The sequence below is a fragment of the Cibotium barometz genome, chromosome 58 (genome assembly GCF_041138505.1).
Source record: "Cibotium barometz isolate CiBa-2024 chromosome 58, ASM4113850v1, whole genome shotgun sequence".
In the NCBI taxonomy this organism is placed as follows: domain Eukaryota; kingdom Viridiplantae; phylum Streptophyta; class Polypodiopsida; order Cyatheales; family Cibotiaceae; genus Cibotium; species Cibotium barometz.
In genome coordinates this window covers 17,351,760-17,378,203 of record NC_141103.1, presented here as the reverse complement: position 1 = coordinate 17,378,203, position 26,444 = coordinate 17,351,760, and the positions used below count along the sequence as shown (strand labels likewise).

The 26,444-nt window shown below is 40.2% G+C and overlaps 1 pseudogene; it reads right to left on the bottom strand.

Moving 5' to 3' along the window:
* Positions 1-5,027: 5,027 nt before the first annotated feature.
* Positions 5,028-25,349, bottom strand: LOC147605976 (uncharacterized; annotated as a pseudogene).
* Between the last annotated feature and the right edge of the window lie 1,095 nt (positions 25,350-26,444).

Below are 26,444 nucleotides of genomic sequence, written 5' to 3'. Positions count from 1 at the left end.
GTGCTATGTAATAGCTGGTATTCCTTACCTTAGGCATAATTTAAAGCTTTGTTCATTAGCTCTATACTGATTCTTTCCATTTTTTGATGTTTGAGAATTTGTGCCTCATCAAGCTTGATAGCAAAAATAAGATTACCCTCAAAGTCCTCTATTGTGTATTGATAGAACTTCACCATGGCTGATTGGACCCTTCTAACATCTTTGAATATGTTATTATATATGTCATAGTTGAATATTGATTTCTTTTTTTTTTTTGCTTCTCTATAGTCATTAAACCATCAATGTGTTTGTATTCACCTATGAACCCTGGAATAACCAAATTTTGTTGGTGTTGTGCCATTGCTACAGTATGTGGTTGGAGTAAGCCGAACACACATACGATGAGGCTTCATACCTTGGATGAGTAGCTTTAATATGGCTCTATATCCCTTTCTGCTTATTGAAACCTTGTCACATGCCTCCACCACCTCATCAGGATTGACCAAGTCATGAAAGTTATTGCAGACTTCATTGACTACCTTCCTTCGAAGCCCTACACACTGGCGAGAGCTTGAACATTTCAATCATGTCATTGGGTTTTATAGAAGATTTGATCATAGAAATTCTATCTAGAGGATTATCCAACCAGAAACCTCCCACACTTTTCATGTAGCTTCAAGCAAGCCTCATCCGTTTCTTCTTAACACCCCCATGTGCGACTAGGCATGTAACACTTTTAAACTGTCTAGATCTCACTCTTAACCCAAAATGAGTTCTTTTTAGTTGGGTTTTTTGGAGTGCACGTTCATGAAATTTTTGGTTAGTTTGTGTAAGTTTTGTTACCTCTTTCTGAGATGACTGAAGTAGCCTTTCCAACTCATTTACACGTTGAGTTTGTGAGATCATGATATCTTCTAGTCCTTTAACACATTTCTTGTACACACCAAGCATAGTTTGCTTGAAAATAGTAGCTTCATTATTCAATCTTGAGCAATATCCAAATAAACCTTCTCTTCCATCCCCAATGAATCGAACAAGATCATGTAAGGTGCTAAATGATGGAGGCTTACCAGTGGATGGGTCAAGAGGGTATAGACCTCCTTGAACCCACAAATCTACATGCTTCTTTTCTTATGCACGTAGCGTTTGAATGAGCTTCAGCCTCATCATATAGATCTTTGTGTGATGAATACTTCTCCAGGTGCAATATTCATTATCAAGTACTAAGTTGATATGGTGTCTTTTCTTTAAGTGTGGATCAACTCTTGGAGTTTCCATAGCAATAAAAATGATTCAAAGAGAAAGCAAGAGATGGCGGGGAGAGAAAAAAGACACCAAATAGAAAAGAGAGGGAAAAACTCCTGTCATGCCCTATAGAAGAGAGAATGTTATGTATTCAAATATTTGAAATTAGCTTATTTTAGAAAACGTGTACTAAAGAAGGTAAGAGGGCCAAAAGGATAGGTGAATTAAAGACTATAGATACGTGATGGATGGCATATTAAAGACACTCTCCTCTAAATATAGATAAAAGAGATGCATTTAATATAGCTATTTGTCTCTACTATTTTAGGTAAATCACTTTGATTTTAAGAAAGTTAATCCAATCCTTACACGGCCCTTTTTTTTAATAACATTTTTAGCCCTAATGTGTGCCACTCAACTATAAAGTTTCCTACCCCATCCGCCACAAGCATTTATTATGAGCATCAATTTCTGTGTGTACCAAAACAACCATTTGAGAGTATCATGACTCTCATCTGGCACTGCAAAACTGCCCCTATGTACCATAGTTCCATCTCTGACTATGCGCTATGTAATGGCTGGTCTTCCTTACCTTCGGCATAACTTAAAGCTTTATTCATCAGCTCTATATTGATTCTTTCCATTTTTTTATATTTGAGGATTTGTGCCTCATCAAGCTTGATAACAAAAATAAGATTACCCTCACAGTCCTCTAATGTGCACTGATAGAACTTCACCATGGCTGATTGGACCCTTCTAACATCTGTAAATATGTTCCTATGCATGTCGTACTTGAATATTGATTTCTTTCTTTTTTGCTTCTCTACAGTCATTAAACCATCAATGTGTTTGTATTCACCTATGAACCCTGGAATAGCCAAATTTTGTTGGTGTCCTGCCATTGGTATGTGGTCGGGGTAAGTCGAACACTTGAAGACGATGAGGGTTCATACCTTGGATGAGTAGCTTTGATATGGCTCTTTATCCCTTTTTGCTAATTGAAACCTTGTCACATGCCTTCACCACCTCATCAGGCTTGACAAAGTCATTTATGATAGAGTAAACTTGAAAATATTTCTTATACTATTAAATCAATCGAAGAGTGAGGCTTTCCCTCTCATGATACATGAGCAAGAGTCTTGAGAGGTCTGATCTTCGAGAAGAGAGTGTGCCCTTGGGGCCTAGAAGGTGTATCACACATAGGTAGCTTGTGGAGCCTCTAGGATGTGCTATGTTGGATTAGAGAACATGCCCTTAGAGTGAGTGACCTTGCTAACACACCTCAATTTCTTAGGCCTCTATCTTCATCCCTGCTTCACACCTTCAATCAGCAACAAGAAGCCTCTATTACCATATCTTCATCCCTGATTCACACCTTCGATCTGCAAGAACCTCTATTGCCATATCTGCGTCCCTTATTCACACCTTCAATCAGCAAGAGCCTCTCTTACCATAACTTCATCCCTTCTTCACACCTTCAATGAGCAAGAAACCTCACTCAAATACGTAACTTCATCCCTTCTTCACACCTTCAATGAGCAAGAAACCTCACTCAAATACAGTAATTTAAAGATTTTCCTAATGTTTCTACCATGAAGAGAAACATAGGGAAAATCTTAAAATTAGTGAGACGAAAGGAGGTGGTGTAGCTTATAAAACCAACTCCCAACGAACACAAGGATCCGGCACCGGGGTGACGGGTCGGGACTCGGACGTCGTCGGAGTCGTCGGACGACTCCGACACAGTCTCTCACACACGTATATGATAATATGTATATTTGTGTGCGTGTACAGGCAGGAGTCAGGAGGCGTCCAAGGCAGGCACCGAACTCCGGAGACCAGAAGAGCGGTGATCCCGATAAGCAGGCTGCAGGTGGGGAGAGACGAGTCCACACTGTGTCCGGGCAGCAGCAGTCACAAGTACACTCTTGGCAGGCCGAACATGGAAACACAGAGGCATATCCCTCGATAGCAGCAAAGGCCGCCCGCCCGCAGCCCGCCGCTGCTGCAAATTTCGAAAATTACGTTTTTTTCACAGGAAAAAAAAACCCCCGACAACCATTTTTTATTCCGCTTGATTTTCTTTTTTAATAAAAAAGCCGAAGTTATTTTCGTATCGTGAAAAATAAAGCCAAGTGTGTATTATTTTTAAATCTCACACGAGCCGTAGCTTCACACGTAACGCTTGCATGCGTGGTCTGCCACGCTGGCATGAAGAGGTCACATCAATCTCGCCTCGCTGGCAGGGATCAACACGTCGCTTTCAATTTGCAATGCTGGCAGGAAAAAGTGATGATGAGGAAGACAGTAAACGGTAAAATCCAGGCGTAGAAAGTTGAATTATCGCATTGATGATTGTGCAGGGTTTTTTCTACTGTGCTCCGTGGGACACTGCCAACTGGGATCTTTCACCGTCTGATAGGTCCACGTCGTACGGCGCCGGGAATGATGATGTTTCCTGGCGCCTTCTTTATTAAATTGGGAGGGGAATTGCAATCATGAGATTTCACGTGTATGAATGGGGCCCAGTACAGACAGGTCACGTCCCAGCTCAGACGTTTTTACGAAGTTGAACTCGTACAGTTACCGTACACTACTCGCGTGTCGTGGACCGATGAGGATGCCTCTGGCCCACCTCTTGGTGACTGGACTTTTAGCTCGTACAATAATCCGCGGACCCCCCGGCCCAGCACATAACCGGTCCCGTTTATAATCCCATCATGTTATTCCTGCCGTTCGAAAAATATATATATATTTTCCCAAAAAGTGGAAACACCTTTATCTAAAAATTGTGAAATTATTTATAAAAGAAAATCTTGAAATTTGAAGATATATCTTCTCAAAATCTGGAGGCATTTGTTTTTTTAATTTGAAGGTATTTGTTTTTTAATTTAAAGCTATTTTTCAAAATATGCAACTACACACCACTAAACTCGGGTTTTTTTCGAACAGTGCCTCATCATCATGCAGTTTGAAGGCCACCCTTAGCCTTATTTTTGAAGGCCAAAATGTGAAACCGCTTCTCAAGAAGCCATGCCTTTAAAATGCATCCTTACTTTAATTTTAGACTTCGCAGGTAACCCGGTTTAAAGAGAAACATTTTGATAAATATAAGTGGGTTATCTATAGGATGGATAAGGTAAGCCTGGTGAAAATTTCTCAAATAAATATTTGCATCTTGCATATTTACCATCATCATAAGCCACAAAATCTCAACAGGCTTATAAAATCTTAGTATTAAAAACAAGCCTTAACCAGTTTACAAAAATAACTTATGATAAACTAAATGCATGAAAGAGGGCAAAGATTGTGAAGTACCTTGTAATGATAACTTGTAAAGGGTTTGTAGAGGAGGATGGAACAAAGCTAAACATAAACCACCACCTTGTTTGCCAATTGTGCATGAAACTTAAACAAATATCAAAGTAGATTATACAATGTCACCATGACTGAAACACCATATGAAAGCAAGCATTTATCAAACAAAATGTAGACAATTTTACTTTTGTAATAAAATGTAAGTTAATTCGACAAGTTGATTTACGTAGTGTTTCTTACCTTTATCATGCTTCCTTATCTTGAAATCTATCTTTGATAATCTCCACTTGCCATTTGATAATCTCTACTTATTAAAACAAAGAGCTAAATTGCATTGAATTTTAATAATAGTTTCACATATGCATGTATGATAATTGAGTTAATAAATAAAGAAATCTCTTTCTTACATTAAAGAAGTAACAAATAGCTCACGAGTTAAAATCACAAAATTGGCATGACTTGTCATGTCTCATAGCTTCCAAACTTCAAAGCTTATAAAAAGTAATACAAATAGTTTTGTTTTGAAATCGAAAATCTATCACGATAAATGTTGAGTCCTGTGAGACTTCATAGCTACCCATGTGCCATGTGTCATAAATGCGTTCCCAATCCACATCACTCAAATTATGCGGTGCTGACAAAGATTGAAGCATAAGTATGTCCAATGTAGTCGAAGTAAGACTACTCGTGGCATCATCCTTAATTCGATTTTGCTTTGAGAACCCACATTTACATGCAGCAATACTCACTACAACCACAAGTAAGACTTGCCAAAGCTTCATTAAATTTGGAAAGGACTCTAACCACTCATCTTGACCAAAGCAATGTTCCCATGCTTTGTAAAAACCATAACTGTGATTTGCCTTTTGAAATGTTAAACAAAAGCGGTCTATTTCAAACTCACATTGCAATGCATCTATCGACTTCCCCTCTCCAATCTCAACCTTAGTGCATGAACGATCCATAAATAACTTGTTTAATCACGAACTCTAGAGTCCTTGTCATAGCTTGTAGGTGAGAAAAGCTTTGCCACATTAAAAAGATGTAAGTCAGTAAACCTGGCATCAATACCTTTTTGATTACCTCCCTAATAAAGCAATGCAACCACTAACTGAATCCCCACTTGTAGACTTTGGCAATAAAGTAAAATGCAAAGCATGGCTATGAACACATCCAACGTTATCAGTGTGTACTAGCATATTGTCTTGTGCATTTCTTTAAAAGACTCTCAAGTTCTTGGAGCCATACCCAAATGGATCTCCTAACTCCAAAGCCATTGCGATTTCTGTGATATCAACATTATCCTTTTGAAACCTCTTATTTAACTCATTCATTTCAAATAGGAGATTATGTTTAAAATGAATTAAAATTTGCACTTGAAATGTGGTTCCATCTTGTATAGAGTTGCATCATATGCTTTAAACTCATTCAGCAAGTTAGGCATTACCTTCACCAACCTCTCCATGACTTGTCCTCATTCAATAAGGCAAGCATTACCTTCACCAACCTCTAGAGGTATTACGAATCCAATAGCCACTGAACCTCATGGATTCTTAATACCTCTAGGGGTTTAAGGCTAAAAAACTTCATCAAGGTATCAAGATCTTTGTGGCGCTTTGTAGATCTCCCAATCCATGCATGGATTTTGTTGGCAAAAGCATCCATAAAAGCAAACTCAGTAAAACGATCACATGCATCTGACACCACAAGTGCTTCCGATGTGCAACACAATGGACACCTATGACATGAGGAACTTTTTCTTACAGTTTGGTAAGCACCCCATTATTTACACCTCTCATACAAGATGCACCATATGAAACAAATCCAATGAGTCTTGTAAGACGTAAACTCATCCTCTCCCAATAGTTCGATCAATTGATCAAACTTTGTTTGGGATTTTCCATCTTCCAATGGAAGATGATCAACGTACTTGCAAACACAAGGACCATTTCCTTCCTCTTCTAAATAGGTGATGTATACAATCATATGCTTTTCAAAAGTTAAATTTGTACTATCATTAACAAAAACCGAAAAGAAATGACTTTTAAGGATGACATTTTGCAATTTCTCCCAATAGACCTGCTTGGCAACTCTAAGAAACTCCATTCTAGAAGTCCTATTTGTATATGTTGAATATTCATCATTGATAGGTATATTTGGAGTACACATATATTGTAAAAAATCACATTGAGTCCAATGGCATGTCCTAGATTGCTATGTGGTACATCACCTGCATGCCACTCATAATTCTTTGCTCTCAGCATTAACCGTTAGCTCTGCATGCTTTTGAATAGGAATAACATCCCTATGATTCTTGAGCTACCTTGTGTTTGCATTCGTGTCAAGGGGGGGGCATTGGATTGTTGTGCTACCTCCCTTACCAAAAGGGTTATCCATTCCAAACTCGCTGCACAACTTGCATTTCATCAACTTACCATCCGAGCCATTGATGGCATAAGCCCATGTGTGGTGAAGCTTCCAATGTGTCTTGAAAACCCTCTCGGTCTCCTTCTTTTTCTTCTCACTAAAAGCGGCTCATCCTCAATGTCAACTACATCATTTGTAGTGATATCATTCAAATTTGTAGCTCTTAGATTGGGCACATAACTAGCCATGCCAAAAGTAGTAAATAATTTTTATTGCTTGGCATCTTTTCTAGGCCTTCCAAGCCTACATGTAGGCCTTCCAAGCCTACATGCTTTTTAGGAGAAGAACTAGACAAGCCTTGTGTAATGCAAAGCAGAAAAAAAATACTTAAATTTGATATCAAACTACTTAAATTTGATTCTTTGATTATTAAAAAAGGTAAAATTTTGAAATGAGAGCACCAACTGAAATCGCTTGTTGCTAAAGGTTTGTGACTCGAAGTTGTGAGATGTGAGCACTAAGCACGAATTAAAATCGCATGCTGGCAGTTGTAGGTCATGACTCGTGATTTGGAGCTATGAGAATACAACGTCACAGACTCAGCCATGAAGAGAACTTTGAAGCTGGCGAGTGACGCCCCTGTAGTAACTCTCTGAGCACTGCGTTGAAGCTTGAGCTGTGAAGAGATAGCATCGAGTCTTCGAATTCTTGAGTGCTCAACAAGGCTCAACTTTCAAGCTTCAAGATCGCCACCATCGCCAAAAAACACATGGTCCTACACATAGCCATGGAGTACACATGTACACATGGGCATGGTGTAAGAGACATGGATCAAAAACAAGACAAAAGATACAAGCAAGACATCAGAGTGTACTCCATATCTATCATTTATATTGTATTGTGTCTGATTTGCATACAAGAGGGGATTTATATAGCCATCCAACCATGTGACTCTTTGGGATATCCATTTGACTATTGGGCTCTCATAATCTCCACAAGATCCTAACTCCCCACTAGCCCTTGTTAGATTTGCTAATGAATTGCAAATGGGTAATTTTAACCCAAATTGGGGTTTAGGTGTGGTTATGGTAACCATGCATGCAACAATCCATCTTTACCTCCACCTCCACCTATATTTTGCATCTCTATCTCCATGTCCACTCCAATTCTAGCACTAGATCTAGATCTAGATCCAACTCTAGCTCTAGCTTACCTCCAACCACACCTCCATCTCTAGATCTAGATCCAACTCTAGCTCTAGCTTACCTCCAACCACACCTCCACCTCCACCTCCACCTCTACCTCCTCTCTAAGCTAATGCTACTATTGCTAGGGAGTGTTAAAGGGCATTCACACCCGTTAACACCTCTCTTCCCCTTTGTTTAATTTGGGGGTGTACTATCTCCTATTAATGCCAAGTGCATCATGAAAATATGTGAATAAGTGGCTGCTAGGTATAATACAAGCCATTTCAAGTCATACAATACAATCATGTAGAATCACATAAATTGATGGTAGACCAAGGAGATGGTGGGAAGATGATATCCACCAATCCGATGAAGAATCCACAAGCATATAGTGATGAATAATCTCATCTATGGGCACTCAAGTGTGCTACAATCTATGTCGATGTAGCCACCTGCTTCGGCTCCATGTGTCTGAGAAGTCAGCTTTATCTCCGGAATGTCCAAAAAGTGAGTCCTCCCTTGTGTCCTGAAATTACAACACCCAACAAGTAATTGTGTTCTAGAAATCATTACATCACTGTTCTTATGCTTTTAACATTTTTATTTTGGTTTATATTTTTTTATTCCTTTCCTTTCCCTTACAAGCAATTCGATAAAGACCTTAGTGAGCTTTTCCTCCATACCTCATGCCTTCTCACTTGGTCCTACGAGCGTCTTGCGCGCGGCAAGTATCTCAATGAGCTTTCTCCTCCGGCTTTCATGCCTCTTTATCCAAGACTTATATAGGCAACATAGTAGGGATCTTCAACTGGGCTTCCTCCAAACCTCATGCCTTCTCACTTGGTCTTACAAGCGTCTCAGTAGTATCCTTAGAGACTCTTCCTCTGGCCCTCATGCCTCATTTTTAGACTTACAGGTGATGCGGGCTTCCTCTGGACCTCATGCCTTCTCACTCAATCTTACAGGCATCTCGGTAGTATCCTCATCGAGTGTCTCCTCTGGCCCTCTCATGCCTCATTCTTTCAATGTTAATATCATTTTTCCATTGACACCATATTTCAAGACAATACTTGAACAAATGATGTACTTGAATTGACCGATTGCTTACCATCTATATTCATTAGGTCATCCATCCCGAGTTTCCCATGGAGGTGAAGGATGCATTCCATGTACTCCATGCAATAGGCATAGATGAGTTGGATCATAAAAGCCAACATGTCATATGCCATATGTGTGCTTCTTTTAATGTGCTCATAAAATCCTTTAGATTTTTAATTGTCTTCTTTCTTATGTAAGTTGGATTTGTGCAAGGCATGCAAGATTCTCGTGAACTACTCTCCAATGATAGTGCTACACAAATGGAATTGACAATTTTTAGTGTGGTTATCCTTGTTGTGACACAACTCACACTTTCTCCCCATTTTTAGTGTTTGATTTGATCAAAGCCCCCGCAACTAGTGCACCACACCAGTGCGAGACCAAGTGTGCTCCCACAAGTAGATCTTGGTGCAATACCAAGGTTCTTGCCGTTCACACGCCAGACTACTTGATCTTAACTTTTAGTGTTCATTTTGTATTTCCTATGCTTATGTGTATTTTGGGGTAGATGTTAAAAACTCTTTTGATAGTTCCTAGAATGCCCTGACACGTGACCCAGCAAATGAAGATGTACAGTTTAAAAACTCTCTTTTGCGATTTCGGGTTGGCTGAACAAGTGCATGGGAAAAAAAAACTATGTTTGAGGTTTTATGATGGTTGTGTACCCCCGAGCTACATAAATCAAGGGGAAGGGTATCCGGTGGGTCATCTCTGAAGTTGGCCGAAGGGTCGGCGCCGTCGACAAGTAGGAGGGAGGTAGGAGCTACCAGCATAGTTCTCTTGGAATTATTACACCATGGACATAAAGCAAATGCTCCTCTAATGAGGACAAAACTATGGCGAAGAGTAGTGATCAACAAATTCTACCATCTAAGGAAAAGCCTGTCAACACTCAGTCTTGCGAAGGTACTTCCTCTTTAAAGGGTAGATGATGAGGGGGAAAATGCAGGAGAGTGTCAAGAAATAACCCACCACAAAGAACATCAGGGCCACAGAGGGAGTGATTTGTTGAGAAGCATGATGAGATGGAGTTTGGGTCATCAATGAGTTCATTGAGGAAACTGAAAGGGTGCCCCCGCTAGGGTGACGCCCAAGAAAGCATTGAACATATTGAAGTAGAAGTACTTGCCAGCTGCAAACATGGACCATCTCGACCCACATACTTCTTGTTGATGTGCACACATCTTGGTTGTCACGTGATCTTTGATCCTCACGTCATGGTTGAATATAGAGTTGTCCAGGCTACATCAGCTAAGAATAGGGCCGCCATTCCATGCCAGACTTCCAACCCTAGTGGAATTCCCTCTCATGGTTCTCACTTTACATAAAGCTGATGAATCCAATAGCTGAACTCCACCATTAATATGCTTTCCATCAGGTCATTACCTTCAAATCTATGTAAGAAATGATAACAATGGTCCACGTGTGCTTAGCCCAATGGCGAGTTCTTGTGACCCAGGAAGGGGGTCCTCGTAGGCCCCGTCAGTCAAGTTGTAATGCCTTTCAATGACAAGACTAAGCTGTCCCTCTCTCGCCATCCACAATGAAAGACCTGTTGGGTCGCTACGCAAAGAGCTAGGGAGCCTACATTCCAGCATCCAGACAAGGTGAGAGGAGAGAAGAAATGATGAGAAGGAAGAGACTTACATAGCCAAGAAAACATTCAATGGCCAACTACTAGGCCTCGAGAAGCAAATCCTTCTCCAACGCTTCACATTTCTGGCCCTATTCCTCCCCTCTTTCTGTAGGGAAAATTTGTGTTGTTTGGGGAGTATGGTGGAAAATCTTGCTTCTCTTTGTTGCACCTGCCAAACGTTCTCAGAGTAGAGCAATCTGACTTTGCTCTCAAAACCCTCGTCGGGAGGGAGTGGGGGGTTGCTCTTGAATGCCAAAATGTTGCTATTCTTGTGCATTATGCTACTGTCTTTCATCAAAACCCTCTCAGAGGGGGTGGGGGCTTGCTCTTGAATGCCATAATGTTGTTGTTATTGTGCATTATATTACTTTCTTTCAGTAAATTCCCAGCCAATTACTTCATGTATTCTTCATTCAGAACAGGCTTCTCATTGTCCACATTCTCCTTTATGAGCATGTAATTTGCGAACATGGAAATCCATTGAGGTGCAGGTTGTAATGAAATGGCATCCCAGCTGCTGTGGCTTCCGAGACATGTCTGGCGATTCCCATTCAATTAGGGCCTTTGCACGCAAGGGCTTTGATGGCAAGGGGTTGCCACATCAAAACACAAGGAAAATAAACAAGAAAACTATTGTGCTTTCCTCCACGAAAGAGGAATTAGATAAGAAAACCCTACATAGTAACGAAAACGTTTACCAATACTTCGATGCGAAACACTAGAAACAAAAACCCTAATCACGTTTAGATACAATTTACAACCCTATAGCTATGAACCCAAAAAAGCCTTAACAATCACTAAAACTTGATGCAAATTCTAGACCCAACCAAATGCAAATTACAACCCAAGTTAAAAACAAAAACAAACCCTAACAATCATAATTTTAGGAGGACACAACCTGGCAATAATCAAACACTAACTATTAACAGCAGGTTGCCACTCAAGATGCAAAACACATAGTGATGTGCAATGAAAAGATTAAGAATCACCAAGAAGCATGCTAATCTCCCTTCTCATGGGGTTTTAAGGGAGAGCATAATAGAATCAAGAAAATCAAGAAAGAAGCATGCATGCTTCTAATATATACTTGTTAAGGATTAGGCATTTAACTTCTAATCAAGAGCTTGTGGGCAAGGAGAAGATCAAAGCTTGTCATGCCGTTGTGATGGCCAAGTGTTAGCATAGCCTTGCTAACATGGGGGAAAAAAACCACATGCTCCTACACACATAGACATGGAGTACACATATACACATGAGCATGGTGTAAGAGACATGGATCAAGAATAAGATAAAGATACGCAGTGGATAGCTCAGGACAAATACATCAGATTTTTTATTTATGCAACTTAAACACACTAAGGCATCATATTTTGCCGTATTTTGAAATAGCATCCTAGTTAGTAAATTCGTATATTTTACATTAGATAAGTTGTTTGAATACTTTATAGAGGAATAATATTTTTTAAAATTTAAAACAATCTCATGTATTTGAGATATTTAAAATGTATTGTTGGAGATTTAAATAACAAAGACATTTTTATAAGAACTTGTATGGTATACCACTTGTTGGAGATTTAAATAACAAAGACATTTTTATAAGCACTTGTATGGTATACCATATCATGAGTAAGAATTTTAGTATCCAATAATGTATGAGATATAACTCACATTAGAACCTTTACCCTAGGGTGTACAATTAGATTAAAAATAAAGCATTTTACTAAGGATTAGAATATCCACTTCCATAATGACCATAAAAAAGAATAGAGATCAAAATGTCCACCTAAACAAATCATACATGGACAAGATTGGAATACTTATGGAGATTAGTGATTGGAATACTTATGGAGAAATCATACATGGACAAGATTGGAATACTTATGGAGATTAGTGATTGTTGATTAGATTGATTAGATTTGTGATGTGGTTTAAAGTAATATTATTTATCTAGTTAGGATATTTTAAGATTATAGTTGAACATTTGTTTGATTAGATTTATGATGTGGTTTAAAGTAATATTATATATCTAGTTAGGATATTTTAACATTATGGTTGATGAACATTTGTTTTATTTGAAGTACCTTAATATACAATGTTAGGTAAACAACGTAGAATACATATACATAGAAATCGTAATATAAACAATGACATATGTCGAATAATACGACCCAGTGTCAAAGTTTACATGCACATAAAATATGAACTAGAACTACACATGACAGCCAAGCATGGGGGATTCACTCTAGTAGTAATAAGGAGACGTCACCTGCGTGCAAGAAATATATGAAAATACCCCTTATCTACCCCCTATTTGTGGGACCTTACCTTATAAAATGTACCTTCCTTCCCTTATATAACCCCCTCCCTTACACTCATGTGGTACCATACGGTAAACCCAAGTGGAACCCCCAAGCAGCCAAGCAATATGAACCCAATGTCGAACCCTAACACACTATATATAAACGACCCAAACAGCCGAGAAATACGACTGAGAATTGAATCCTATATACCATACCCTATGGGTAGCTGACAGATGACACAATACAGCCAAGCACTACGACCGAGTGTCAATCTTACTTTGCAAACAGGGGAAGGTGTCTCATCCCCATGATGTGACGAGACACAATGACGGCTAAGTCATACAACCAATGTCAAAATGGTAGACATACGTATCTAATGACATATACAACCAAACATTACGATATAATGTCGAGAAATAAGCACATTACCATGCATGGGGTGGCCCAGACACGACTCTAAAGACTAGTTAGTCCTCGATGTTATGAAGCAAAAACACAACACACCGTTAATTTCTGACTAGGTTTCTTTTAAAAAAACTAAACATAAAATGTTAAAAAATTACTTGATACAAATCTACACTCTTTCTCTGTGTGCACTCTCTCTCCCTCTAGGCTATAACACTCTCTCTCTCTACCTATAGCTCTCTCTCTCTCTCTCTCTCTCTCTCTCTCTCTCTCTCTCTCTCTCTCTCTCTCTCTCTCTCTCTCTCTCTCTCTCTCTCTCTCTCTCTCAAAGTGAAAATGAGCCTGACGGAGTGACGGGGGATAAATTTATAACCTTATCAAGCCCACAGGGCATTAGCTATTTTTTGGCGGGCCCTGCCGGCGTCGGGAAATAGCAGAAGCCTGGCAAGCTTTTATAGGATTCACAAGTCACCATAGTAGGTGAACATTTTTTATGTCAATGGCATTGGTGTGTTATTGAATTATTTACATACGTTAAAAACGTAAAAAAAATTAAGTAATTACGCTAATATAAAATCCCTGACAGTGACTTCATCAACTCATTGCTTGTTTACCTCGACACATATGGTTCGGCATTGTTCACATGGGACGAGTTGTCCTTTAGTGACTTGTATGAGTGTCGTGCACTTTTGAGCCATTCTAATGGTGTAGATTACACAGATCTAGATGATGATGACGTATTGTATACTCATACACATGATTATGTGTCTCACACACACACACACACACACACATGATGATATTGATACATCAGACACACATGCACATGACGATAGTGATATAGATATGTGCATGATGACATGGACACATGCATCTGATGATGATGCATGTGATAGTGGTACATAAGCTATATCATGTGGGCATGATCTTAAGGGTAGGGATGGCATTAAGTATTTACAAGTGTTAATACACCTAGGCCTACTAACCTTCTTGGGGATCATTAGTGATGCATCCATTACATCCTTTAGTACTCACAAGGTTAGTGATACTTCACATGGGGAGTCATGGGATACCTGTGAGCATAGGCCTAAGTTTCTTGTGTTAGATGGGTCAGGCTATTCTTCTAGGACTTTCACATGTGGGGACATTCACAATATCACTACTACTAGCTCTCATAACTTATCTGGTAGCGTTTGTGTGGGTATAGTGCATATATTTGAGCAGTCATGCATTGAGCATGAGGTTAGTGGTGACTTTATTGTGGTGAGGTCTTGTAGGGGAGGCAAGATTATACATATGGATCTATAGAGTTTTGCATTGACTTAGATATTTTCTTAGATCCAGTGTTGATGGAAATAGACCATACTTATGAGGATTATTTCAGTGACCTCAAGGATTCCATGGTTAGTGATTTCATGGGTGATTCCACTTATTTCTTATGTGTGGATATAGTGTCCATCTTCAGTATGACAATGATGCTTATGGTGATCTTGTTGATCATGTTTTTACTTCAAAGGAGATTAGGGATTTGTACATGAGGATTTGGTGCATGGTTTGGATCGTTCCCATACACACATCGATACAATGAAGTATTGGCTCAAATTTGTTCTTGCACACAGTGCCAACCATGAGATATGTTAGTGTGGCTTCCTTTTGACACGATCCTATTTTCTTTAGAGCTGGGACATTCATTTTTTGGTGTACCATATGCCACTTGAGATTCATGATAGATGATTACGTTATATGACATTCAGATGCGCTTGCATGACACACCCTAGTCTTGGCATACACGATGGTTCTTTTGTGCTAAGACTATCTAACATTCCAGCCACAAATTTTGAGCTCATTTGGTGGATATCTTCAGTGTCGGATTCACACTATAACTGTGAGGGTGGGCTAGTGATCCTTCCCTCATGTTGGAGCTGTCCTTTTTTCCACCAGAGAGCTACTATTACATCAGCTTCAAGAGTCCGTGATGTGTACCATGCCTATCCGTTTCATCCTGGAGGATACATGACTAGCTTCATCATTGATAGTGGTTCCTTATTCTTTCCATTTAATCCAGATCGTTAACGGAGCCATTGTCTCGAAGTTCGTATGCATTTGGTGGATATCTTCAATGCTAGATTCACACTACGATTGTGAGGATGGGGTAGTGAACTTTCCCTCAAATTGGAGCTTTCTTTTCCACCAAGGAGCTACTATCACATGCAGCTTCGGGAGTCTGTGAATGTGTACCATGTGTATCCCTTTGATTCTGGAGGATAGACGACAAATACATGACTAGCTTCATCTCATCGACAGTGGTTTCTTATCCATTACATTTGATCCAGATTGTTATGGAGCCATTTTCTTGGAGTTTAATGCATCGGATTTCCTTTTCTCATCTAGGCAGGAGCATAGTTAGCCTTATCGATATTGGTTCTCTACATTTTTCATTTAACCCAAGTAGTTGGAGAGCCATTACCTTGGATTTTGCTTGGCTTGGATTTCCTTTCAATCCCAATGGTTATATCCTTAGCCTTGTCTTCGACATCATATCACCTTCTCGGGGTCCATGCAACTCCTTTCCATGTGATTCTAGGGGTCATGTGACTTTGGCCACCTTGACATCGCATGACTCGTGTTTTTTATATTTCCTTCGACATCGATACCTAGTTATGGTGGATTTTTGGTTTTTTGCATATAGCCTATTATTGTATATGTTTTATTTATGCACGACCACCCTTTGATTTTGAGTACAAAATAATTGTAGGAGAGAATGGTTTAACAAAGGGGATTTTAGGATGCACGTGCACATGAGGGATGGGCCTAGGCACATGGAGCTTAGGGGCATTTACACATGTGGTGTTAGGGGAATAGGCCTTGGGAATATAAAAGGCACCAATTCTAATTAAATTTTTAGTACCTTTTTATCATTTGACATATACTTTTCTTGGAGATTTGCCAGTGCCTAATTTGCCTTTGTACCACAATGACTATCTATACTAGAACAGCATCCGGTTTGTATTTGGAAACTATCTAGTCACAACATCCACATCAGATAGGGAAACTAGATTCATTCAGATTTTTCCTTAAGATTTTTTCCTCCTAATTATCCTCCACTCCTTCCAGCTAGTTGAGTCATTCCGCATAGAGAGGGTGCAGAGATGTATTTACTTTTCCTTTGGAGAGCACATATATTTTGACCCGGTCTGTTTTACCAGTTTTGGAAAATCTTTCCATGCCATAGCCATGGTGAGCCCAACAACATTGGATATGGTCCTGAGTTTTTTTCATCCATAGCATCACAAAAGAGACTAGAAATTTACAATCAGCTACACTCATTAGGGAAACTTTGGGCCCTCTAAGGAATGCCACATCATAAAAAATGAGGCCATGATAAATTTTTTGTAAATCAACTCCAATTTTTTCGGAGGTTTCATATATAGAATCTACTCTTCAAGATCTTTCCATTGATATATAACATGAAGGGGTTTGGACATGACCCATGGAAGATGTAAAAAAAAGTAGGTCAAAAGTGATGATGTGGACTGTTACGGTAGCCTTTAAACTTGATTTTGAGGAAAATGGTATATCTTGAGCTTAGCAACTCCAAATGTTTCGGAGTTTGAAATTATAAGATGTACTTTTCATGATCTTTATAATGATATGTCATATGATGGGATTTTAACATAAGGTAAGAAATGTTCACCGCCACGGCCCCCATTTTCAAGGCAAAGATGGCAAAAAATCCCTTAGAGGGCCCAAAAATGAGCCCAAATTTCCCCTAATGAATCTCTTGGCCACAGACAATGTCAACATGTATAACTCTCTATGATGAGTAGCACGTGTGTACTCCATACTAATGAGTATAACCTAGATCCCTTCATTACAATGTGTGTGTGTGTGTGTGTGTGTGTGTGTGTGTGTGTGTGTGTGTGTGTGTGTGTGTACATTTACATATATGTATGTATGTATGTATGTATGTACATATATATACATGTATATAGTATGTATATATATATATATATATATATATATATATATATATATATAACCTAGATCCCTTCATTACATACATATATATATATATGTATAACCTAGATCTAGGTTATATATATATATATAACCTAGATCCCTTCATTACAATGTGTGTGTGTGTGTGTGTGTGTGTGTGTGTGTGTGTGTGTGTGTGTGCATTTACATGTATGTATGTATGTATGTATGTATGTACATATATATACATGTATATATATGTATGTATGTATGTATGTGTGTGTGTATATATATATATATATATATATGTATGTATGTATGTATGTATGTATGTATATATATATATATATATATATATATATATATATATATATATATATACATGTATATATATACATATATACATACATGTATATATATATATACATATATATACATATATACATATGTGTGTGTGTACCTATATATATAGGTATTGTTGTCGTTCGCCCACACTTTAGTGGTTCCGGACCACCTAGCCGGCCCCTAGAGAGAAACAACTATCTTAAATGTGCCCAATGTGAGGCAAATGCCAAGCGTTGAGCCACCAGTCTACTTATGCTTAGGGGAGTTAATCATGACTATGAAAAAGGTTAGTTCCTAGATCCTTCATTGTTTCTGGATAAGAGTTAACACACAAACATGCATGCAATTGACACTAAGTAGATAGGACTATGCAGTACATAATAGATTCAAGACAGAGACCAACCCATAATAGATTCAAGACAGAGACCAACCCACAAGACATCCTTGAATATTAGCTCAGACTCTCAATAGTACATCAATTCGACATTTGCTAATCTCCTAGCTCGCATAACATCATCTGGAGAGTCCCCCTTTTGCTTCTTACTTCAAGTCGGGTACTACCCATTTACAAAAGGTCGTTTTAGACCATAATAAGTTTGTTACAAAAAGGGAAGGAACTTGGGCGGTGGCGAGATGGGCTGATTGGCCGCCAACACCTGGGGATCACGATGGATGTTTTGTCAGCAACAACGAAGCCCACTTTTCTTGTGGGTTCTCTGAAAAAATTTCAGATCCGGACTATGTTTGTAACTTTGGACCATGCTGTCCAGACTCTTTATGGCCGGTTCCACCCTCCTTCCTCTGGTTCAGGTTGAGCAGTGGTGCCCCCTAATACAAAACTGAATTGCTTGTTCTTGGCTATACCTAGGCTCGGTTACTCTTTTTCGGCTGCTTATTGAGGCATGGCCTAGCCCCGTTCTTTCATCAACTCTTCTGAATTGCACATCGATGGGCCATGCATTCAGATACTTGGCCCTAGCTCTCCTTAGCGTAGTCACCGCTGCCATCAATAGTGACGGCTGTGAAAGCATCACGTTTTGTTTGTTCCAAACACATGGCATCATCTTCAAAAAAATTTCTTCGATTCTCTTGGCCCCCTTCTATTGCCTTAGCTCCACTTTCGGACTTGTCCAGCCTTTACACTCCCTTTCATGTGTCTACCAGCTTAATCCATTGGCAAGGGGCACTATAGTATTGCTTTTGGATTGAGCCATTGCCTCCTCACTCGAATATACAAGTCATAACTTTCCACAGCTTCCCCGCACAGCCCTGGATCCAACCTTACATTTTTCTCTTGGGGGGAAGGGTTGGTGTCTTTGCAGCCTTGTCCAACCATTGTAGGCACTTCCAACTTATTCATGAATTTGGCTATGTCTTCCTAGTTGGAATGCCTCATGGTGTTTGCCTGTTGTGCGCAAAGTGCACCAATTGTTGCATACATTTCAGTGATGTCTCTTTCCATGCGCTCAGGCTTTTTTGGCCTAACTCTTCCTACAGCTTCAATTGAAAATATTTTTTACTTAGCCTTCTTCTCCCTTTTGGCCCAACCTTGGACATCTTGAACCATTTTGTCTTTGGCCTGCAGCTCAGTGTGGGCCTTTCTCATGGCATCCATGTGTTGTGCTCTTTTCTTGATATCATCATTTGCAGTTGTCAATGCTACATTTAGCTCATTGACACTCATTTTTCCTCCTTTGGCACTTGTCACCCTTGTGGGTGTGCCTACTTCTACTTATTTCATCAATGATTTGTTGGAGTGCTTCTAGTTCCTCCACTTCTACTTATTTCATTAATGATTTGATGGTCTTGCCATCCTAATTTTGATGTTCCTCAAATTCTTCAATGAGTGCTTCTAGTTCCTCCACTTGGACACGAAGTGCTGCTTCATCGTTTTCTTTTTCTTCGAAATTCTTTGTGGCTGCCCATGTATATTCCTTTAGCTCATTTGCCAGGATGTGATCCAATGTAGAGCCAGTCCACAATACTATTTCTTTTCCTTTTCCCTGTGTTTCAGCCTGTTGGCTTCTTCCCTTCTCCTTTCAGAATAGCAAATTTTTTCTTTTAGGCTTCCACTTCCTGTGCAACTCTTCATTCTCTTTCTACAATTCTTCAAGTCATGCTGGCACCACTTTTGCTACCGCCTACTTGATTTTTAGCTCCAAGGCATCCATAGCCTTTCCTAATTTTAGGCTTGAGGATGGAACCGGATCCGCATATCCTAAGACTACATCCAAATTCCTGTCTCCTAGCTGATAAGGGGTTATTTGTGTGAAGGAAGGTGTGGTGCTTCCATTACTGATTTTAACTTTTCCAAATAAGCCCCCCACACCTCCTTGAGGTCTTCCACCACGTGATTTTTCCATTGTTCCATCTTCTTCACCTCCAGCTCATAAACTTCCAGATACTCCTCAGCATCCAATACTGCCACGCGTACCTCTATCTTCACCAATTCCACTTTATCCTTGCATGCCCTACTCTAGACATCTACTATGATCCTCAGGTGCTCCTCCCGAATCAGGGTGACGTGCTTCCTGTTGAGATATCGAGCTCAACTAGTGCTATGGTGGACATAGATGACCTACTTGGGTGATAGCTTCCGCATCTACACCACTAGCATGGTTGGTGAGATTATGGGTGATATGTAGTCAGTGAGATGACAGGCTGTGTGATAGGAATTTTGGATTACTAGAGACTGGCATAGTTATAGCGCCAGCTCATTTAGTCAGGTTCACATTATGGACCGACCCTTGTATGTTGTAGTAGTTGAGTACTAACCCATATAGTGTGTACTCTTATCTTTATGTTATGTTGGTTGAGTAGAGAAGAAGAAGATAGAAGAAAATTCAGCTATCCATCTCTCTCTTGTGTCTTGCTCTATCTTGTGTGTGTGTGTCTTGCTCTCTCTTGTGTCTTACTCTCTCTTGTGTCTTGCTCTCTCTTGTGTATGTGTGTCTGCTTGGAGCTCTCCCTCTCCCCTGCATTATCTTTATGGTATCAGAGCCTGGTTCGTGTGAGAGCTAAGGAGGCAAGCAAGAGGCAAGAACAAGCAAGGAAGAAAGCGGTGGTAAGAGCACTATCATCTCTTTCCCCTTGTTGGTTTAGGTACAACACCCCCTCAATAGCTCTAGGAGCTACACATCTCTGATTGAGGAGTTGTCTTCACGGGAGTGGAGCTACAAGTTGTCCTATTGGACTATATACATAGTTTTTTCAGCCAGATTCACATTTTGGGCGCGTTACTGGCCCCGTTTCATCACTGCAGGGTATTTTCAATTTTTTGAAAGTTTTGGTGGTAGAGAACTGTCTCTACTCTCGAAATCTGGTTATTGCAGTGCAGCAATGCATTTTGGAAGTACAGACAGGGTTTGCACATGTATTGTTGATACTGGGTGTATGTACATGTACTCTGGTCACATTTGGTGATACACAGGTTGTGCTAAAGTACCGCTCTGCTACACAACAGTTACAAGAGATATTGTTGTATTACAGGTTACATACAGAAGTTCTTTGTTTGCAGGTTATTTGATTGCTACAGGAAAACATGTCTGACAGAATTAATTAGATTGTTAGTGAGAAGCTGGATAAGAATAAATTCCATGCCTAGAAGTTGAGAATGACCAATTTCCTAATGGGTAAAGGATTTTGGGATTATGTAGAAGGAGACAATGAGGAGCCTCCAGAGTTATCTGAGGAGAATGCCACTCCTGAAGATATAAAGGCATTCAAGGATTGGAATCAGGGTGCAAGAAAAATCATGTACTGGCTTTCAATTAGTGTCACAGACACTATGATTGAACACATACAGTATGCAAACACTCCAATAGTTGCATGGCAGATACTGGAACCAGATGTTCCATTCTAACACAACGGCAAGGAAGTTGCAGTTAAAGCAAGAGTTGCATACTATGAAAAAGAAAAGCATGTCCATCAATGAATATGCCTTAAAGATCAAGGGCATTGTTGAATCCCTTGGGTCCATCAATGTATCAGTGGAGGATGATGATTTGGTGAGTGTCTGTCTGAATGGGCTTGGCAACGAGTACAAGCCATTCAAGACCTCCATTGTTTGCAATTAGGGAGAATATTCCCAACTTTCGAGACTTATTTATGTTGATCGAAGAAAAGGCTTTAGGTGAGTATTCTTCTTCACAAAGCAAGAACACATCGGAACATACCTTCTACTCTAATTCAGGTAGAGACAGAGGTAGAGGCCATGGTTGAGGCCAAGGTGGCCGATAAGGAAATCAAAATTTTGGACAACAACAGTCTAATGATTCATAGCAGCAATCATACACATGTGGAAGAGGCTAGTCTAGAGGCAGGGGGAGCCAAAGAGGCCGAGGTGGTTGGTAAAGAAATCAAAATGCAAATACATAGAGTGCTTTTAATGTGGAAAACTAGGACACATGGCAAAGGACTGCTATAAAAAGTAGAATGACATTAAAAGTGGGAAGTTGCAACAAGGCAACTATGCATCAAACATGGAGGTGATGACAGAAGTGAGCAGTTGTTTATGATGCAGCACATGCTTAGTTCCATAACAGGGGATGTGTCATGATCTCAAGATATATGGTATGTGGATTCTGGCACCTCTAACCACATGACCAGTCATGCTGAGTGGTTTAGAGATATGAAGAAAATGGAAAAACCACGTTATGTAGAAACAAGTGATGATACTGCGCATCCCATTGTGCATGTTGGAAAAGTTTCATTGTCTATGTGGGATGGCAAAATGAAGTACTTGGCTGATGTACTTCATGTTCCAAATATTACAAAGAACTTAGTTTTTGTTGGATAGATGGTTGAGCAGGATCTACAAGTGAGGTTTAATCCTCAAGGATGTTTTGTGGAAGACTTCAAAAATAAGTGTCGCTTGGTTGCAAAGGGTAACAGAAATGGCAGGATGTTTACTTTGGATATGAACATACCTGAGATAAAGACAGCCATGTGTTTGCGCATGTTTACTTTACCTGAGATAAAGGCAACCATGGTTGCAAAGGGTAACAGAAATGGCAGGATGTTTACTTTGGATGTGAACATACCTGAGATAAAGGCAGCCATGTTTGCGCATGGAACAGGTGCCATTGTTTCAGATATTGACATATGGCACAAGCGCATTGGTCATGTGAATGTATAGCAACTGAAGTCTATGCAAGCCCAGAATATTGTCAGGTTTGCCAAAGTTTAAGGTTGATGGTATGCATAAGGGTAACAGAAATGGCATCAACCTTTTGTGCATGATTTGTCAGCAGGTCACTCATATGTGGATGGTGACTTTAGTGGCTCTGAGCAGAGCCTTAGCATTCCGTTTGTGGTTACTCCTTGTGTAAGGAGAACCAGGGCTGTTTTGAGGACACCTAGCAGTGATCCACGTGTACGTAGGTCTACGAGGGTTAGATACCCTATTGACAGGTTGAGATATGATGGATATACAGCCCATCATTATGCTTACATGGTAAAAACAATACAGGAGGTTGAGCCCACTTGCTTTGAGCAGGTAATTGGAAATAAGAAATGGGAAGATGCCATGGATGAGGAGATGGCAACATTGGATGCAAATGCAACATGGGAGTTAGTGCCTTTGCCTAAGGAAAAGAAGGCAATTGGATGTAAGTGGGTGTATAAAGTCAAGCACAATGCTGATGGTTCAGTGAGCAGGTATAAGGCAAGATTGGTTGCCAAAAGGGCTATGCGTAAACTTATGGTATAGACTATAAGGAGACATTCAGCGTGGTTGCAAGAATGGCAACCGTGAGAGCTGTTATTACTATGGCTGTAGTGAAGGGTTGGTCTTTACATCAAATGGATGATGTAAAGAATGCTTTCTTGCATGGTGATTTTCAAGAAGAAGTGTACATGATGCAGCCACCAGGTTATGAGAGTGATGCACATCCAGATTCTGTGCAGGTTACGCAAAGCCTTATATGGCTTGAAGCACGCACCCAGAGCATGCTCAAACAAGATCGAGGAGTATCTTGTTACCATTGGATTTCAAATATCCAATGTAGATTTTTCACTATATGTGAAAAAGACAGATAGAGGGATCATGCTATTAGTCATCTATGTGGATGACTTGATTATCACTGATGATAGTGATGCAGAGATACATGATGTCAGGATGCTTTTGAAGCAGAAGTTTGAGATGAATAATTTGGGTGAGCTGTGGTATTTCTTGGGCATAGAGGTGGTGAGATCACCTTATGGCATTTTGCTATTGCAAAGGCAGTATGGCTTAGACATGTTGTCCAAGTATGGTATGAAAGGCTGTAAGTCTATTTCAGTGCCATTGGAGTGGAGCACAAAGCTTTCCGATACAGGTGAGCTTTTGGAGGACCACACTACATACAAGCGCATAGTGGGTAGTTTGATCTACATGACCATTACAAAGCCAAAACTTGAGCCATGCTGTTGGACTTGTGAGTCAGTTTATGCAGGCCCCTAGGAAGCCACACTTAGATGCGGCTAGACGGATCCTCAGGTACATAAAGTCCACAGTTGATTATGGACTTTTCTATGAGGCTGGTACAGAGATACAGTTGCATGGGTACAGATGCTGATTGGGCTGGTAGTATTGCAGCAGATAGGAGATCTACTAGTGGTTTTATGTTCTCATTTGGGAGTGCTACTGTGAGTTGGAGCAGTAAGAAGCAGCCAATAGTTGCCTTGTCGAGTACAAAGGTAGAGTACAGGGGTGTTGCTATGGCAACTTGTGAGGTAGCTTGGTTTCAGAAGCTACTTGTTGGTGACATGGGAGAGCTCATGCATAGGGCAGTTGTCATATATTGTGACAACATGAACAGCATACAATTGGCCGGTAACCCAGTATATCATGCTAGAACGAAGCACATTGAGGTGCATTATCACTTTGTGAGAGAGAAGGTTCTAGTAGGAGATGTAGATCTGGTATATGTTAGCACAAAGGATCGGGTGGCTGAAATCTTCACAAAGGCATTGGTGGGCACACAGAAGCTCCACAGGTTTAGGATCCTACTTGGAGTGCAATGTGTGGAGTTGAGCTCGAGGGGGAGTGTTGAGATATCGAGCTCAACTAGTGCTACAGCAAACATTGATGACCCGCCTCGGTGATATCTTCCGCATATACACCACTAGTATGGTTGGTGAGATTATGGGTGATATGCGGCTAGTGGGATGACAGGCTGTGTGACTGCCATTTTGGATTACTAGAGACTGGCATAGTTATAGCGCCAACTCATTTAGTCGGGTTCACATTATGGACCGACCCTTGTAGTAGTTGAGTACTAACCCATATAATGTGTACTCTTATCTATATGTTATGTTGGTTGAGTAGAGAAGAAGAAGATAGAAGAAAATTCAGCTATCCATCTCTCTCTTGTGTGTGTGTGTTTGCTTGCTAGGGTTTGAAGCTCTCCCTCTCCCCCACATTCTCTTTACTTCCACTCTTGCTTGCCTTTCTATGGCCTTGTTCAAGTCATCCTGCATCTGCAGGGCTTCCTGATCCTTTCTGGCCATGTTTTTCTTCATGTCTTCTACCTCTTGCTTTAGCCCTTTGTTAGCTTGTTGGAGCTCCTTAATCTACCTTCACAGGTCTTCTACCTGGCTAGCTTCTTATCTCCTTTTGCACAGCTCTCCCTACAATTTCCCTTGTTAGCTTTTAAGGCTTTGCAATGCTTTTTTGGTTTGGGCACATACGGCATCCTTTTCCTTGATGATAGAATGCATCTTGGTCATGCCCATCATTCATGCATCTTTGCGGGTAGTTCAAGGATCTATAGATTCTGGAAAACTGGATTGGCTTGGCACTATTGAGGTTGATATGGGAATTGAGAATTCTAGCTATGGAGGCTTCCCTTATAAGTGTAATGTTGCAGTGGCAATCACCTCTTGCTGTTGCTGCTCCAGCTTTTGGGACAACAACATAGATCTTCCCAGTGCAACCAAATCCTCTTTCATTTTTTGGCTACTTGGCACCTCTGCTCCTCTTCTTGAACCCTCAGATATTTTTCCTTTCTCGGTGCTGTCCTTCTCATCGAAATCAAACAATCTCTTCTTGCCCTGTCCCCAAGGTGGCCTTTTCCTAAGTCCTTCTTCCAAAGGGCTTTGAGCTTTTAGATTTTCCTTGGGCACTCTCCTTTGAGCCCCCCTCCTTTTCCTTCTTTTCTCATAAACCTTTCCTTTGAAAAGCACATCGAGGTACGGCCCAATTTTTGTCTTTGTGTTTGGCCTGATAAGCTTCCCAATTTTCTCCTTGACATTATGGTAGAGCACTTCTGCCCATGCCACCCTTGTGCCTGCTTCTATAGCCTTCACCATGCCAAATATCTTTTTGTACATGCAGTAGGGTTTGTGGGGGGAGGTTTATCATCTCCACCACAAACCTCATTTGCTTCTGCCTATCCTCACATCAGCAGTTCAAGTTATCTTGTATTATTTGGCTTTCCTCTCCAATGGGCCAAATTGTGCCTTGATGTCATCATCTTTTGGTAGTTTGATTTCAACTCTGCCTTCTGTTGGACAGGCGGAACACCTCTTCCACATACAAGGGGTTGAACTCCCTCTTCTCTCCTGAGGATAGTGTGATGATGTTGGAACACTAGAGATGTTCCA